We start from the raw sequence: 14,334 nt of genomic DNA, 5'->3' as shown, positions 1-14,334 counted from the left end.
ATTAAGTATCGAAAGGTAACCCGTTGGTGTGAAGAGCGCACATTAACCAATTTAGCTTACGACCGAGTTTGACTTCTACCCAATGCATAGTACCACCTTCCCAACCAGTGTTGACGTTAGTGAAATCACCTCCAACTGCTTGTAAGATTTTATCAATGCCCTTCATGAAATGTACAAGATTATCAGCAAAAGTTTTAGCTTGCTTTTTATTGTCACAATCTTTCTGAGGAGTGAAATAAAGGTAGCGTCAACCTGGTTTGCTGTAAACATAATAGTGGTGATTTGAATTTTCTGCTACCAACATAACGTTCGTAATACCTTCACGGCCGTCAAAGAAGATGCAGTCGACTTTATCTTGCTAACAAAACTCATCAAATCCTTGGTCCACGGATTTCATTATTTTTTCTTGTGCTTTCTTCACTTTATTGTAATCAATCACAAGCCTTTGGTCTTTGCCAGTGATAAAGCCAACATCCATAAGGGCGGCATTAGATAAGGCAGCTGTGGCCAGAGATGTTCACCCTCGCGAGGGTGGCCCTCTCGAGGGCATCCTCACCCTCAAGTTCCCTCGCCCACAGTGACGCGAGGGCAAGGGAGCGCGAGGGCGAGGACAAGGTTTGGCCGCGAGGGCGAGGGTGCGCGAGGGCGAGGACAAGCTTCGATGGCGAGGGTGAGGGTGCGCGAGGGCGAGGACAAGTTTCGGCCGCGTGGGCGAGGGTGCGCGAGGGCGAGGGTGAAGAGGGCGAGGGCCAACTGCTACTGCGAGGGCGAGGGTAAGTGAGGTCGAAGTAAAATGAACATCTATGGCTGTGGCACGCAAGCCGACACCATACTAAATGCTCTGCGTGGCAACATAGCTTAATGACGGCAATTTCAGAGGGTAACAATTCTTTGCCGGTTCCAATCAAATTACTCATATGTGTAAATATATTAAGTATTGTTTTTGTCTTAGAAGTCATTGTAAAGAAACATCAAGAAACCACGATGTTAATATAAGGACTAGTTGAAAAAGTTTACACACTCAAATTTGAAGCTCTCAACCTTATACCCTTGGAGTTATTATTGCAGGTGTTCAGAAAGTAACTATACAGTGCCATATTGTGGTGTGTTAAGTGATTACTGATATGATTGTCCATTAGTTATACAACATTTTCCATTGTTTAACATATTTGAACCCAATTTGACCAGGTATTTATATTTGTTCAAGGTCCGGTTAAATTGAAGACCAACGTCTTGTGTGACATCATTGTGATCCAGGTCATGAACTGCATAATTACTTTCTGAACACCCAATATAATAAATGCGAAAATTTTAGCACCCGTTCAAAATTGAAAATATATTTAATTTAATGATTGTAAAATATAAATTTAACATAATATTAAAACTGTAATTCAGGTGCAAATAGTTAAAACTAATCTTAACAAGCATATATATTTCTGCTCAATAAATGAAATAAAACGTTGGCGCCATCTATGAACAACAATAGTAAATTTGTAATAAAAAAGAACGCAAATGACCAGATTTTGGACTGATATTTACCTAGCAAAACAACATTGTATCAAATTTGTAAATATATGCTTCGAAATACAATGTCAAGTCTCAACTTTTTAGCACCCCTCATTTTAGGATTTCGAAAATTGAAAAAATCGACACGCCCTACTGTACAGTCTTGAATCTGGCATAATGCAGTATGCCGGTCTTGGACTATTATCTCTTTTTTATGTCATACTAGCATCAATTACCCGCTTCGCTGGGTTACTAAATCGGTCTCTGATATCGATCGTTTTCGATAATTTTATATGTATTCCCCTCCCCATGTTGCGGGCATCGTATCGGAAATGTTATTGTACATCTCAGCGACCCCGAAAAATATCGATTCGACTTTAATATTGGTCATTTTCGATCATTTTTATATATCCCCCCTCCCCCTTCTTCACGTTGCGCGTCTGAATTTGGATTTAAACAGCATCAGAAAGTGTCACTGTTCTCAGCTACTACGAAAACTATATATTCGACACCAATATCGGTCATTTTCGATCATTTTTAAATATCTACCTTTCTCCCCCTCTCCCAAGTAGTTCAAAGTGGTATGATAGAAACCATGCCGGGTCCGAACTCCATCTATGTTGAAAATTTTGTCGAGATCGGTATTCTGGTTTAAAAGTGATGAAGTCACAAAGACAGTCACTTTCATTTTCATATATATATATATATATATATATATATATATATATACAAGGTAGTTGGGAATTCCACCGAAAAAAATTCGGAAGGTGATCTCTCACATCAAAATAAAAAACCGTTCATATGAACCTGTGATCAAACGTGCTTAGTTTCGGAATTGTAAGTCGCCGAAAACTGGGGAAAAGGAACTTTAGACCGCTATAGCGCACGAGCGTGAGTGATAGAGCTAAGGCGGCATGGTCCTCTCAAAGAAACCAAACCTGCTCTATGCAAAAATGCTTATGTCACAATCTTGAAATCCGTGGGAAAGAGATTCCCTACACGTGCGTAGAGATTTCCGGAGAATATGTCAAGTAAAGAGACGTCAAAATAGACGTGAATGGATAGGTTTCCTACCTGGCAACCATAAATCGTGTGTCTCATGTCGAGATCTCAAACAGATACGAAATGGTGGACACCATAATTGTGTGACGTGTGACGTAGGGCTTACGTATGAACAGAGGGTTGAGTGCTGGAAAATGGGGATTCCACACTACAGCGTCGGGAAGCAAGGCAAAGAAACACCGCCGGACATGGTATGTTGGTGCGACGGTACCATAACAAGTAGAGTAGGCGCTCTTCTAGTTACTGTGGCGATGCGCAACGTAAGCGAGATCTCCTTCCATTTGGCATTTTCGGTCCTGAACGGGGCGTGGAAGCAAAAAGTGGCGAATGAGGGCGAGAGCCTATTGAGTTTGTTAGAGATATCATGACCTGTCCAACTTTTTCGAGGCTGGGGGAGCAAAAGATGACTATTGTAGGACGACAAACAAGGGTTCCTTTCAGGTTCCTACAGCTAGCTTGGGATTTTAGTCCGAGACCCAGTTCGTACCTCGGCCTACGGCCTTGATTGCATGCTTCCCAAACCAATCATGACTTAGTTGAAGACTTAAAACAGTTTCTCTGGATCGTCGTGCCAGTGTTACGTTAAGCCTTGTGCATGGGAGGATTGGCTTCGGGGCGATCATGGAAATCGCGGGAACGCAAGGAGGCGATAGACTCTAAAACATTGAGAACCACTGGACTCGCCAACCACGGGTGGAAGAACGTGGCTTTTAAAAGGCAAAAATGACATAGACACTTGGACGGTTCAAGGACATTGCACGGTCACAAACAAAGGGCTATAGCTCCTATACGGATAAAACACACTTCGTTCATTTGCCGCGAGAGGACTTCAGGTTACGAGTCTAGGTCACTGCGATGCACAAAGAGTTAGTACTGAAGAGGCACTGAGTGCAAAACCAACAAAAAATACATCACTGAGAGCAGACCTAAATTATTTGTCGACGTTATCCGAGCAGTTGAAGTGAGTAACTACTGCGTTTCATGTTGTGCATAATGTGGTGTGTTGTGGCAATGGCCGATTACACCAAGCAGTAACAAGCTGAGATGGCTTTGGGGAAGCAAATGGAAATGGATTGCAGACAGTATGGTTATACAACGAAAGATATCCGATAAACGTCAACCGTATCATACAACGTTTGAAGTGCTGTTTCGTAGTTTGTGTGCGACGGGAACGTTTTGCTCTGTCATGTATGACACTGGTAGACTACGTGAAGAACACACTCAGCATGCAGAACAACGTATTTCTACGATATGTGCGCAAAGACCCGAGTGTAAGTTGCAGGGAGCTTGCCCGTCAGCGTATGTCAGCTCTGAGAGTGTATTGTCGATGCTGCATACCAACACGTTTACCCCTATAACTTGCAACGGGTAGAGGGTCTATTGCCAGGGGATTTCCGTCCCATTCTGAACTTTTGTACTCGGGTTCTCCATTTGTAGCAACTGTCGAGTTTGTTTCCTCTATTTTGTTCATCGATGAAGCCCAATTTGGAAGGGATGGTATCCACAATTGCCTTAATAGTCATGTGTAGTCTGTGGATAATCCACATGAAATGGTACAGGCCCGTCACCAACACTAGCTTCGTATCAAAGTGTGGCCAGGGATTCTGGCTGAGCATCTCATTGGACCAGTTGCTCTTCCCCAACGAGTCACCGGGCCCATTTATCTGGACTTCTTGGGAGAGATACTATTTGAACGGGGTATTCCCGGGTAAGTGGATCGGTCGTGGCAGGATTAAAACCCTCTGGCTTTTTACTTATGAGGCATCTAAAAATTTATGCTACTCCGGTATCTGATGTCTACACAATGGAACAACCCGTCCGAGACATTTGTGATGTTTCGACGTGTGCGCCAGTCGGTGCGACGAAGTACAAACGCCTGTGTTCAGAGTGGTGGACGTCATTTTGAGCATCTGCTGTAGTAGTGCTACAGGTACGCCTGTTGTATGACTTCAGTAACCTTTAGTATCATTCTGTGTGATAGTTGTTCATCACGCATACTAGTCCGAGCATTAGTGTACCATCCTTGCAAATGCAGTCCATTTTTGACTATATGTATGTGTACTTTTGTCCATATCCTCCACGCCTCGTTTGCCTACTCGGTCGGGTCTATAGCGTTTCTCGGCCCTGCAATGTCTGCGTACTCTGCTTGTTGCGGTACCGTTGCATCAACACACTATGTTCGGCGGTGTTCCTTTGCCTTGTTTCCTGACGCTGCAGTGGGGAATACCCATTTTCCACCTCTCACCCCTACCGTTCGTACATGATCCCTACGTCACACGTCATCGTACATACGTCTGTGTCACTTTGTATTGCTTTGGTGACACCCCGTCTTTTTGTGTGCAGTTCCTTGCACAGTTCCCTCTGCACCATTCGGTTTGCACAATCGTTTTTCCTTGGGTCTGATTTTCATTCTTTTGTTTTGCACCGACGTCAATCTCTCTTCTGTCAGGAGATATTCTTCTTAGCCGATGGTGTGCAGCGCTCTTTCGCCCGGTTCCTGCCGGACCACACCACCCATGTCGACCTACGATCATATGGGTTTGTTTTCTTGTTTTCAGTTGTGGAATCACTTCCCGACGTGTCTTCCCTCCACGTCATATCCACCACTTCATTGATGATCACTTGGTGGTTATGAAACCATACATAGCGGATATGACGGTGTCCATCATTTCGTATCTGTTTGTGATTTCGACATGGCATACAAGGTTTATGATGGTCAGGTGGGAAACCTATCCATTCACGTCTATTTTGACGTCTCTTCCTTACATATTCTCCGGGAATCCATACGGACCTGTGGGTAATCTCTTTCCGACTGCTTTCAAGATTGTGACATAAGCATTTTTGCGTAGCTTTAGCTCTATCACTCACTCTCATGCGCTATAGCGGTCTAAAGTTCCTTTTTCCCGTATAACTCCGAAACTAAGCATTTTTATCCCAGGTTCATATGAACGTTTTTTTCTTATTTTGATGTTAGGAATCACCTTCTGAAGTTTCTCGGTGGAGTTACCAACATCTCTGTAAATCTCTCCCCTTCCCCTCCCCTACTTTGCATCACGGAAGTGAAATATCGAAAACACGACAAGTCTGAACCTTATCTATGTTGAAAGTTTGATCAAGATCCGTCGGGTGGTTCAAGATTTATTAAGTTTTATTTATTTTTATATATTCCCCCACTCATCCCACTCTCCTAAGTTTTAACGTCAAAGTGAAAAGATAAAAACTCATTACTTCTCAGGTTCGAAACTCATATGTTGAAAATTTGATTAAGATTGGTTGGGTGGTTCAAGAATTATTAACTGACGAATTTAGTCACTTATATATATATATTGACTTTTGTATATCTCCCTGTCTTCCTCATCTCGAAAAGTGAAATGATAAAAAGACGTCCCAGGCACGAACATCATTTTTGTTGAAAATTTGATCGAGAACGGTCCGGTGGTACAAGATTAAGAGTTACAAACATAGTCTCTTTCAATTTTATAATACAGATTTTATGATTTTTTCTACACGCCATTTGTGAATTTATTTGGTAGCAATGTCCACATGGTCTATATGTATGAAAGATACGAGTGTTACTCTATAACAAAATAAGGGAAAATAGATTTCCCATGTAAGGAGATTGGTCCAAGTTAAGGATCTAGGTTCAACTTTTTGAGTTTTATCTCTGGGAGGCAGTTTAGATTTTTGTGAACAGAAGTGTATAAAGATTGGGGGGCGGATAGGCCCACCGGGCTACCGGGCGGTGCCGGTGCGCTCCTATCAATGAAGTGCCCCCAAGATGCAATATATAATGGAAAAAATTGGACTGTATAGACCAAGGTTTAAATCGTGAAAATCGATGCGGCGTCGTGGAAGGAAAGCAAAGTAACTAGAAATAGATGCTGATGCCTGCAAAAGGGTCACACGCCTATTTAGTGTTTCCAAACCTTTAAGATTATCAACTACTGACGGCCAACAGACAGAACACAGTATTGACGTTAGTGATCTTACCTCATCTGCTACGAGTGCTGCTGTCAGAGTGAAAATTGAATGGGAAAATTCTAGTTTCATGGAAAATGAACAAGAAGGTTACGCTCGCATGAATCTTAAAATTAGTGCGCTTCCAACATCAATTACGTTTGTTACTGTCAAAGAAGAAATTGAACAAAAAAGCCCTAGTACTAGTGATGCCCATTCAGAAGTCAGTGAAAACATTGAAAAGCATAATGCAACAGAGAACAGAGCAATGAAGTATTTCATACGTCCACAAGAGAATGATATTCTCAAAGTTTTGAATTCCACCCCCATCAACCAAATTAAATCATATCCTTTAATCCTGAGTTTACAGGTGCCACCAACAAGGTTTCACTTTCATATTGTCCAGCTGAAGAGTTTTACAGCGTGTGCACTTATGCGCGAATCTTATCTGCGAATGGATATTTGAAAGATCAAATGTTAACAAAGGCGTCTTATAGTTATTGTGGAAACAAGATGGTGGACCAAACACTCTGTGTTGCAGAAAAAGTTCGGTCATTTTTCGAACCCAGAAAGTGCTTTGTACATGGAGTTTAGCATAATAATGATGAAAATTGCTTCTGCAGAAAATATCAAATCAGAAGCTAGATGTAAAGTAATCTCAAGTTCAAAACAATGCGGACAGCTCAAATGTTTCTGAGAAGATTTCAAATGACGACCCCTCTATCAAGCTATCTCCAAATACAGAGTGCTACTGTACTCCTAATCGAATGGTGCAGACTACTCTGTTCTAATTGAAAGAGTAGAGAGATGATTTTGAATACGTTAAGAATGCAGCATTAAGCTTTGCAAAATGGGCCAATAACAAATTTGAATACTTAGAACGTGATTTCTTTGTTTCTACTGACCTGTCGAAAATTCGCGTTCAGAGGTGGACAAAGATTTTTTCCTATGAATGTGAAGATGAAGCTGCTTCTATCCAAGGACGAGGTACTGCATCAAAGCATTCATCACAATATTGAATACGGTAATTTTGAGTATTTCTTCAGTATTCATAAATTGTTTGGACCTTAGACACTTCAACCAAGTAACATAACTTCCAGACACGGCTTTCGATGAACTTACATATCGTAAACAATTTGACGAAGGGTCATATCTCAAAATCTTACTCTTTCAGACATAAAGAAAGAAATGTAATTCTGTACACGAGAAAAAGTTAAAAATGCAATAATTGATCATATATTCCACGCAACTATTATATAGAATAGGTGACGTGTTATTACATATTAATCTTCTGAAAAACTTCAGGAAAGAAGTTTCCAGAGATTCTATAAATGTATTTTCTTTGACTTTTCAAGGACATGGATATCCTTGAAAGTCAGTCTTGATGACGAGTACAACCGAGAAGAAATGATTGTGTTGATGGCACAAGTGATTCAGAATTAGAAGAAAATATATTTCTTCACAAAGAAAGCGAATGCAAAATGTATTGTAAAATTGTCCAATGTGCTGCTTTATAATTTTGAAGAATTGTAATTTGTGCGTAATAGTTATCCAAGTTTGCTACTAGCAAACAAATTTTTATTAACCTTGCCCGTAACTCAGGTAAGATATGAAAGATTTTTTTTCAAAACTGAAATACATTAGAAATAGGGTAATAAGTACCATGTATCAGAAACATTTGAAATCATTTATGTTGATATCTATTGGAAAAGGTTAATACAAAATATTCCGAATGAAAAGGTGATAGATATAGTAGGATCAAAAACTAGTACACTAAATCACCTGTTAATTTTGTAATATAGTATACGTACTCCTTCTTAAACTTCATATAATATTTTGAACAACTCAGAATAATATACTGTTGAAAGAATAAAGGGTTCTACTTGTCAGTTGTTAATACTATTGACTTACTGTAGAAAGAAACTGTGCAACTTGATTTGCAGCATTGAGATCCTGTTGGCCCTTGTGGGAGAAAGCGCTCACATCCCTGAAATGATGCCTATCCGCCCTCGATAAAGACGCGCAACGCAAGACAAGAGGAGTTGTTTCTTTCAAGATGTATTATTACGAAGGATATCTCCAGTGTCATACTGAAACATTACATGTTTATTTAGATTAAAACTTTGAGCCAAACAAAACATGGTGCATCGGTTTATTGTAATTGCTTTGAAACATTTCCTGGAAGAGAGTAGATCGCTCATGGAGCAATAGCCTGGCTTCTACGTTTTTAATAATATATATCATTGGACACTTGCATTTGGATTACATGAAAAATTTGAGTGTACACATTACAGAACAGCACTTAACACACTTAAAGTGAACAGCACTGAAAATATATACAATTTTCGTTTCGAAATTCTACTCGTACTTTGTTTGAAATTGATCATATTCGTAGTTTGGAAACTTTGCGAATTACAAAGAGGGAACATGGTAGCTTTCATTCAACTTAAATGGTCCGTAATAGCTTTTCGTATAGGATCAGATTTTACAGACAGCTAAAATGGTAGCTTTAAGTATTTTTTTTAATTAAAACACTTTGATGCTTCTCTTTATATGTATGTTATTTATAGATCAACTGGAACCAGTCAATACGTTTCAAGAACAAAAGGAAGGATTGAATTGTAAGTGCGATTTGTCCTGCATTCAGAAGGATGTTTCTCCTGTTTCTGGATTTAGGTGGGTAATGGCAAATCCAAATATCAATACATAATAAAAAGTACTCGGGTTTCTATTATCTAAAAGGTTTAAAAATACGCATGCATTTATAATCAACAAACATCAAAATATGATCACTTCAAACTATTAGTTCAAATCGCTTTAGGCATCTCGATACTCAGTGATTCCAAGTTCTCTGAAAGAAAATCTCTCCAACGACATGCCAAAAATATATCTCATTCTAGAAAAATATTCGTACACTCAGTATATATAAAAATAATCTTATCATATGTACGAGTTATGATTTTAGGGTTAGCCCGGAAGGAATTACGCTTGGAGCCATATCTCCAATTGTACTCAATGTGGATTATCGGGACTTTCACAGTAGTACTTTCGTTCTCCGGCTATCGAAAGTCTTCCCCGGATGTGGATAGCAAATGCTTTCACCACAATCCAGCAAAGAAACTGGATTTCACGTATCATTATTGAAGAGCACACAGAAACAAAGGCTGTGATGGATGCTATACCAAGTCAAGAACCATAACTCCACACACTGTACAGTATACCTTCAAATACTGTCAAACAAGACCCAATATTTGTAATAAAGGAAATGCTAAATAACCTTGTTGCCAATATTGGAAAATATATTTAGTTCTGAGCAGTAAGTAAAACTTGCATAAAACATGACAAAAATATACTTTTATACAGGGTGTCCAATATACAATGCAACCCGGAGTTTCGGATAGTAGAACTTTTGAACTTGAAGTGATACACGAATAATGGTCATACCAAAATGAAGCCTTGTTGATGCATATATTTTTAAACTAGGATGCAACGGTTGAAGTACAATAAGAACCACACAGTGTTGCCAGGTGTAAAAGAAGGTGTAAATCTTTTTTTTTTTTTTTTTTTTTTTTGCAAAACCTGTAAATTAACTCATGACTCATACGTATGGATGTTCTGTCGTTAATTTTCAGTTTGTTTAGTTGGAGTAGCTTGGAAACTATGGAACAGAAAAAAGAATTTTTCATTTACACCGATAATTAATCGGATAAGGCCTCTGTAAGGGGGAACTAGGGAAATCGTAGTTTTCATAAATTAACACTTTAAATTGGCAACTTTGCTCATGTTTCAGTGCATCAAAAGTGTGTTAAGGATCTGCCTACATTATGCAAATCCTGAAAACAATGGAAAACAAATTTTGAAATTATCATGACAAAATATCAGTGACTTTAAATATCACTGTATAGGTATTACTGACCTGCATCACCACCATGAAATCAATATTTTTGAAGCAAAGTCTGAGAGTAAAAATAACATGATTTTTGAAATTCAAATTGATTTGTAAATAGGGACATGATTGTTACATTTTCCGAAATAATGGCAAAAAGAATTCAAAAACATTCACATTTTATTTAATTTTAGAACACATGCCTATGAGGTAATTATGCAACATCTTCAAGAGAAGCCAACAAATGTACGAGAAGCTAACAAAAATTACCCTACCATCTGTTTAAAGTTCAAGCCATATCAAATCACTTTGATTGAGGTACTTTTGATTCAGCATGATGGAGTCGTCTTTTTGCAATGCAAGATTACAATGTAAGAATCCAGTAGTTGCACCTATAAATATAATTTTAAACACCAGTAAAAACTCTAAAAAGTAACGAAAGCCTAGTCATTTGAGAAGAAATATAGGCAACAGGAAACGGACAAGAGACAGTTTCTGAAGGTTTCTCCCGACTGTGACAGGGTCATTTTTGCCCGTGCTATTTCGGATGGAAAGGCATATAATAGAAATATTATTACAACTTTGTACGAAACTGTTTGTGACACGAACATAAACAGGAGAAACCATAACTTCTTCAAACACTTCTAATTTCTAACACGAAGACGTTCGTAGTTACGCTTTTGATACAGGAACATGAATAAGTTGGGATTCATCGACTATTTTCCGTATTGACCGAATGCGTCACCATTTCAAACTAACGAAACCATGCATGTGTAATATATCACGGTGTCAAATAACCCAAGAATTTATTATATTCTATTTGCAATGGGTCTGTTCATGCTGACTGTCCCTCTGTAGTTACGAACCTTTGTTACTGTTCAGTAATTATGACATAATCTTTGTATAAGAAGCTGCACTTCTGTTGTGAAGATATCGATGTAACTAATCAAAATGTAAGAAAAAATATATTTATTTCATAGATATTTATTTCATGGTATTTTTATACTTTTAGTGACGTTAAGGATATAAAGCATGGGGAATACAGCCATCTGTCATTTACATTTCGTCTTGGTAATACACGTAGGCGCATGAGAGTTGTCCGAGATAATTTGAATATTGCAGGTAAGAACTATATGCTTTCCTCAAGCTATTTAGTTTAAAATGATCTTTTCAGTGCTATTCTCGATACAATTTCTTCCTCTTCTTATTTATTTTACATTTCAATGTCCTATTAGAAATTTACCAACATTATTGTGGGTTGTTTTACATGGTGTAACGATGGAAGACGAGTTGCTATTCCCAATAAAATTACCATATTGTACATTTATGTCCTGTCATATTTATTTGCACTAGCCTATTCTGTAGTTTTAAAATGGTCATTTCAGGAAGGAAAACGCAGTTAACCATCATATGATTATAGTCTAGAGCAGAGGTTCCCAGCCTTGTTTACCTGGTGCCTTCTTCGAAACAAACAAAAAAAAAAGTTTCATGCCTCTCTCCTTTCCACTCATTAGTCACACGTACTTTTCATCTGACCTCTTATGCAATTTCAAATAGCATTGAATTCTCAAATTTTCAATAATAATAATAATAATAATAATAATAATAATAATAATAATAATAATAATAAATTTATTATTATTTTAAGGAAGAGTAGTGCAGTCTAACTTTTTATTAGCTTTGTTCATAATGAAAGTACAGTTCTTGTGAAACAGTTATTTTGTATTGATATGGTTTCTAACATCTTGTTAGATCACATACAAGAAACGATTCGGATAGAACTCTTGATGGTGTATTCTCTTTTAGGTACAATTTCCAATTAAAAAGAGGATTTTCAAAAGAACAGGAACAAGAATTTTAGGAATGATCGAAAAAAATGGATCAAAAGACTGCCATCTTGGCCAGTAATTAGTTTTTAGATCAGGGACCACAAAAGTTTAGAACGGCTAATAAATCGAGTTTTCGTATATTTTACGGAATAAGCAGTTAAGTGTTAGTTAGGGTGGCTATACAATATGTAGTTTTTCAGATGTAAGGCGTACAAGAAAATGTTTGATTGAATGAAATATATTGAATTTTTTGGATAAGGGGCCACAAAATTTTTGAAAGGGCCCTAAATTGAGTTTTCATATATTTTACGAAATAAGCTGAGTTAACTGAGCTCAGTGATACTGAGTTCACTGATAGTTTGGGTTTATCTACACTATATGTAGTGCTCAAAATGTATAAGAAAAGTTTCATTGAATGAAATAAATTGGATTTTTTAGATCAGAGACCACAAAATTTTTGAACGGACCCTAAATCGAGTTTTCGTTTTTGTATAGCTTGATGACATCATACTGAACTAAGTGATAGTTTGGGTTTGCCTACACTATATGTAGATCTCGAGATATGGAGCGCACAAGAAAATGTTTGACTGAATGAGATATATTGAATTTTGTGGATCAGGGCCCACAAAATTTTTGAACGGTTCCTAAATCACGTTTTAGCATCTTTTACGGAATAAGCACATCATACTGAGTAAACCGTTAGTTCTGGTTTGGCTATACTATATGTAGTTCTCAAAATATAATAATAATAATGTTTGAGTACAAGAAAATGTTTGATTGAATGAAATATATGTAATTTTTTGAATCAGGGACCACAAATTTTTTGAACGGCCTTTAAATTGAGTTTTCATATTTTTTACGGAATAAGCGCATCATACTGAATAAATTGTTTGTTTTGGTTTGGCTACACTATATGTAATTCTCAAAATATGTGGTACGAGAAAATGTTTGTTTGAATAAAATATATTATATTTTTGAATCTGGTTTAAGAAAATTTTCGAACGACCCTTAAATCGAGTTTTCATATTTTTTACGGAATAAGCACATCATGTTGATTAAACACAATATGTAGTTCTCAAAATGTGGGACGTACAAGGAAATGTTTGAATGAATGAAAAATTCAATATTTTGGATCATGGGCTACAAAGTTTTCGAACGACCCTTAAATCGAGTTTTCATAATTTTTAAGGAATAAGCATATCATACTGGGTAAATTGTTAGTTTTGGTTTGAATACACTATATATAGTTCTCAAAATATGGGGCGTCCAAGAAATTGTTTGATTGAACGAAATATGTTGATTTTTTTTTAGATCATGGGCCACAAAATTGTTAAGCGGCCTCTAAATCGAGTTTTCATATTTTTTGGATGAAAAGATCCAATATATTTCAGGCAAAAATTTTCATCTAGGCCTTATATCTCGAGAACTACATATAGTGTAGCCAAACCGAAACTAACAATTTACTCAGTACGATCTGCTTATTCCGCAAAAATAAAATATGAAAACTTAATTTACTGGCAGTTCAAAAATTTTGTGGTTCGAGATCCAAAAAATTCAATATATTTCATTCAATCAAACATTTTCTTGCATGCCCCATATTTTGAGAATTACATACAGTGTAGCCAAACCAAAACTAACAATTTACTCAGTACGATGCGTGTATTACGCAAAAAATATGAAAACTCGATTTAGGGGCCGTTCAAAAATGTTGTGGCCCCTGATCTAAAAAAATCAATATATTTCATTCAATCAAACAATTTCTTGGACGTTCCATGTTTTGAGAACTACATATAGTGTATTCAAACCAAAACTAACAATTTACTCAGTATGATGTGCTTATTCCGTAAAATTTATGAAAACTCGATTTAAGGGTAGTTCGAAAACTTTGTAGGCCATGATCCAAAAAAATTCAATATATTTCATTCAATGAAACAATTTCTTGTACGTCCCATACTTTGAGAACTATAGAAAAGATCCCATATATTTCATTCAATCAAACATTTTCTTGTACACTCCATGTTTTGAAAACTACATATAGTATATTCAAACCAATACATACAGTATATTCAAACAATGTACTCAGTATGATGCACT

The sequence above is a fragment of the Thermobia domestica genome, chromosome 2 (genome assembly GCF_964235325.1).
Source record: "Thermobia domestica chromosome 2, izTheDome1.hap1.1, whole genome shotgun sequence".
NCBI classification, from domain to species: domain Eukaryota; kingdom Metazoa; phylum Arthropoda; class Insecta; order Zygentoma; family Lepismatidae; genus Thermobia; species Thermobia domestica.
This window is presented reverse-complemented; position numbering follows the sequence as displayed.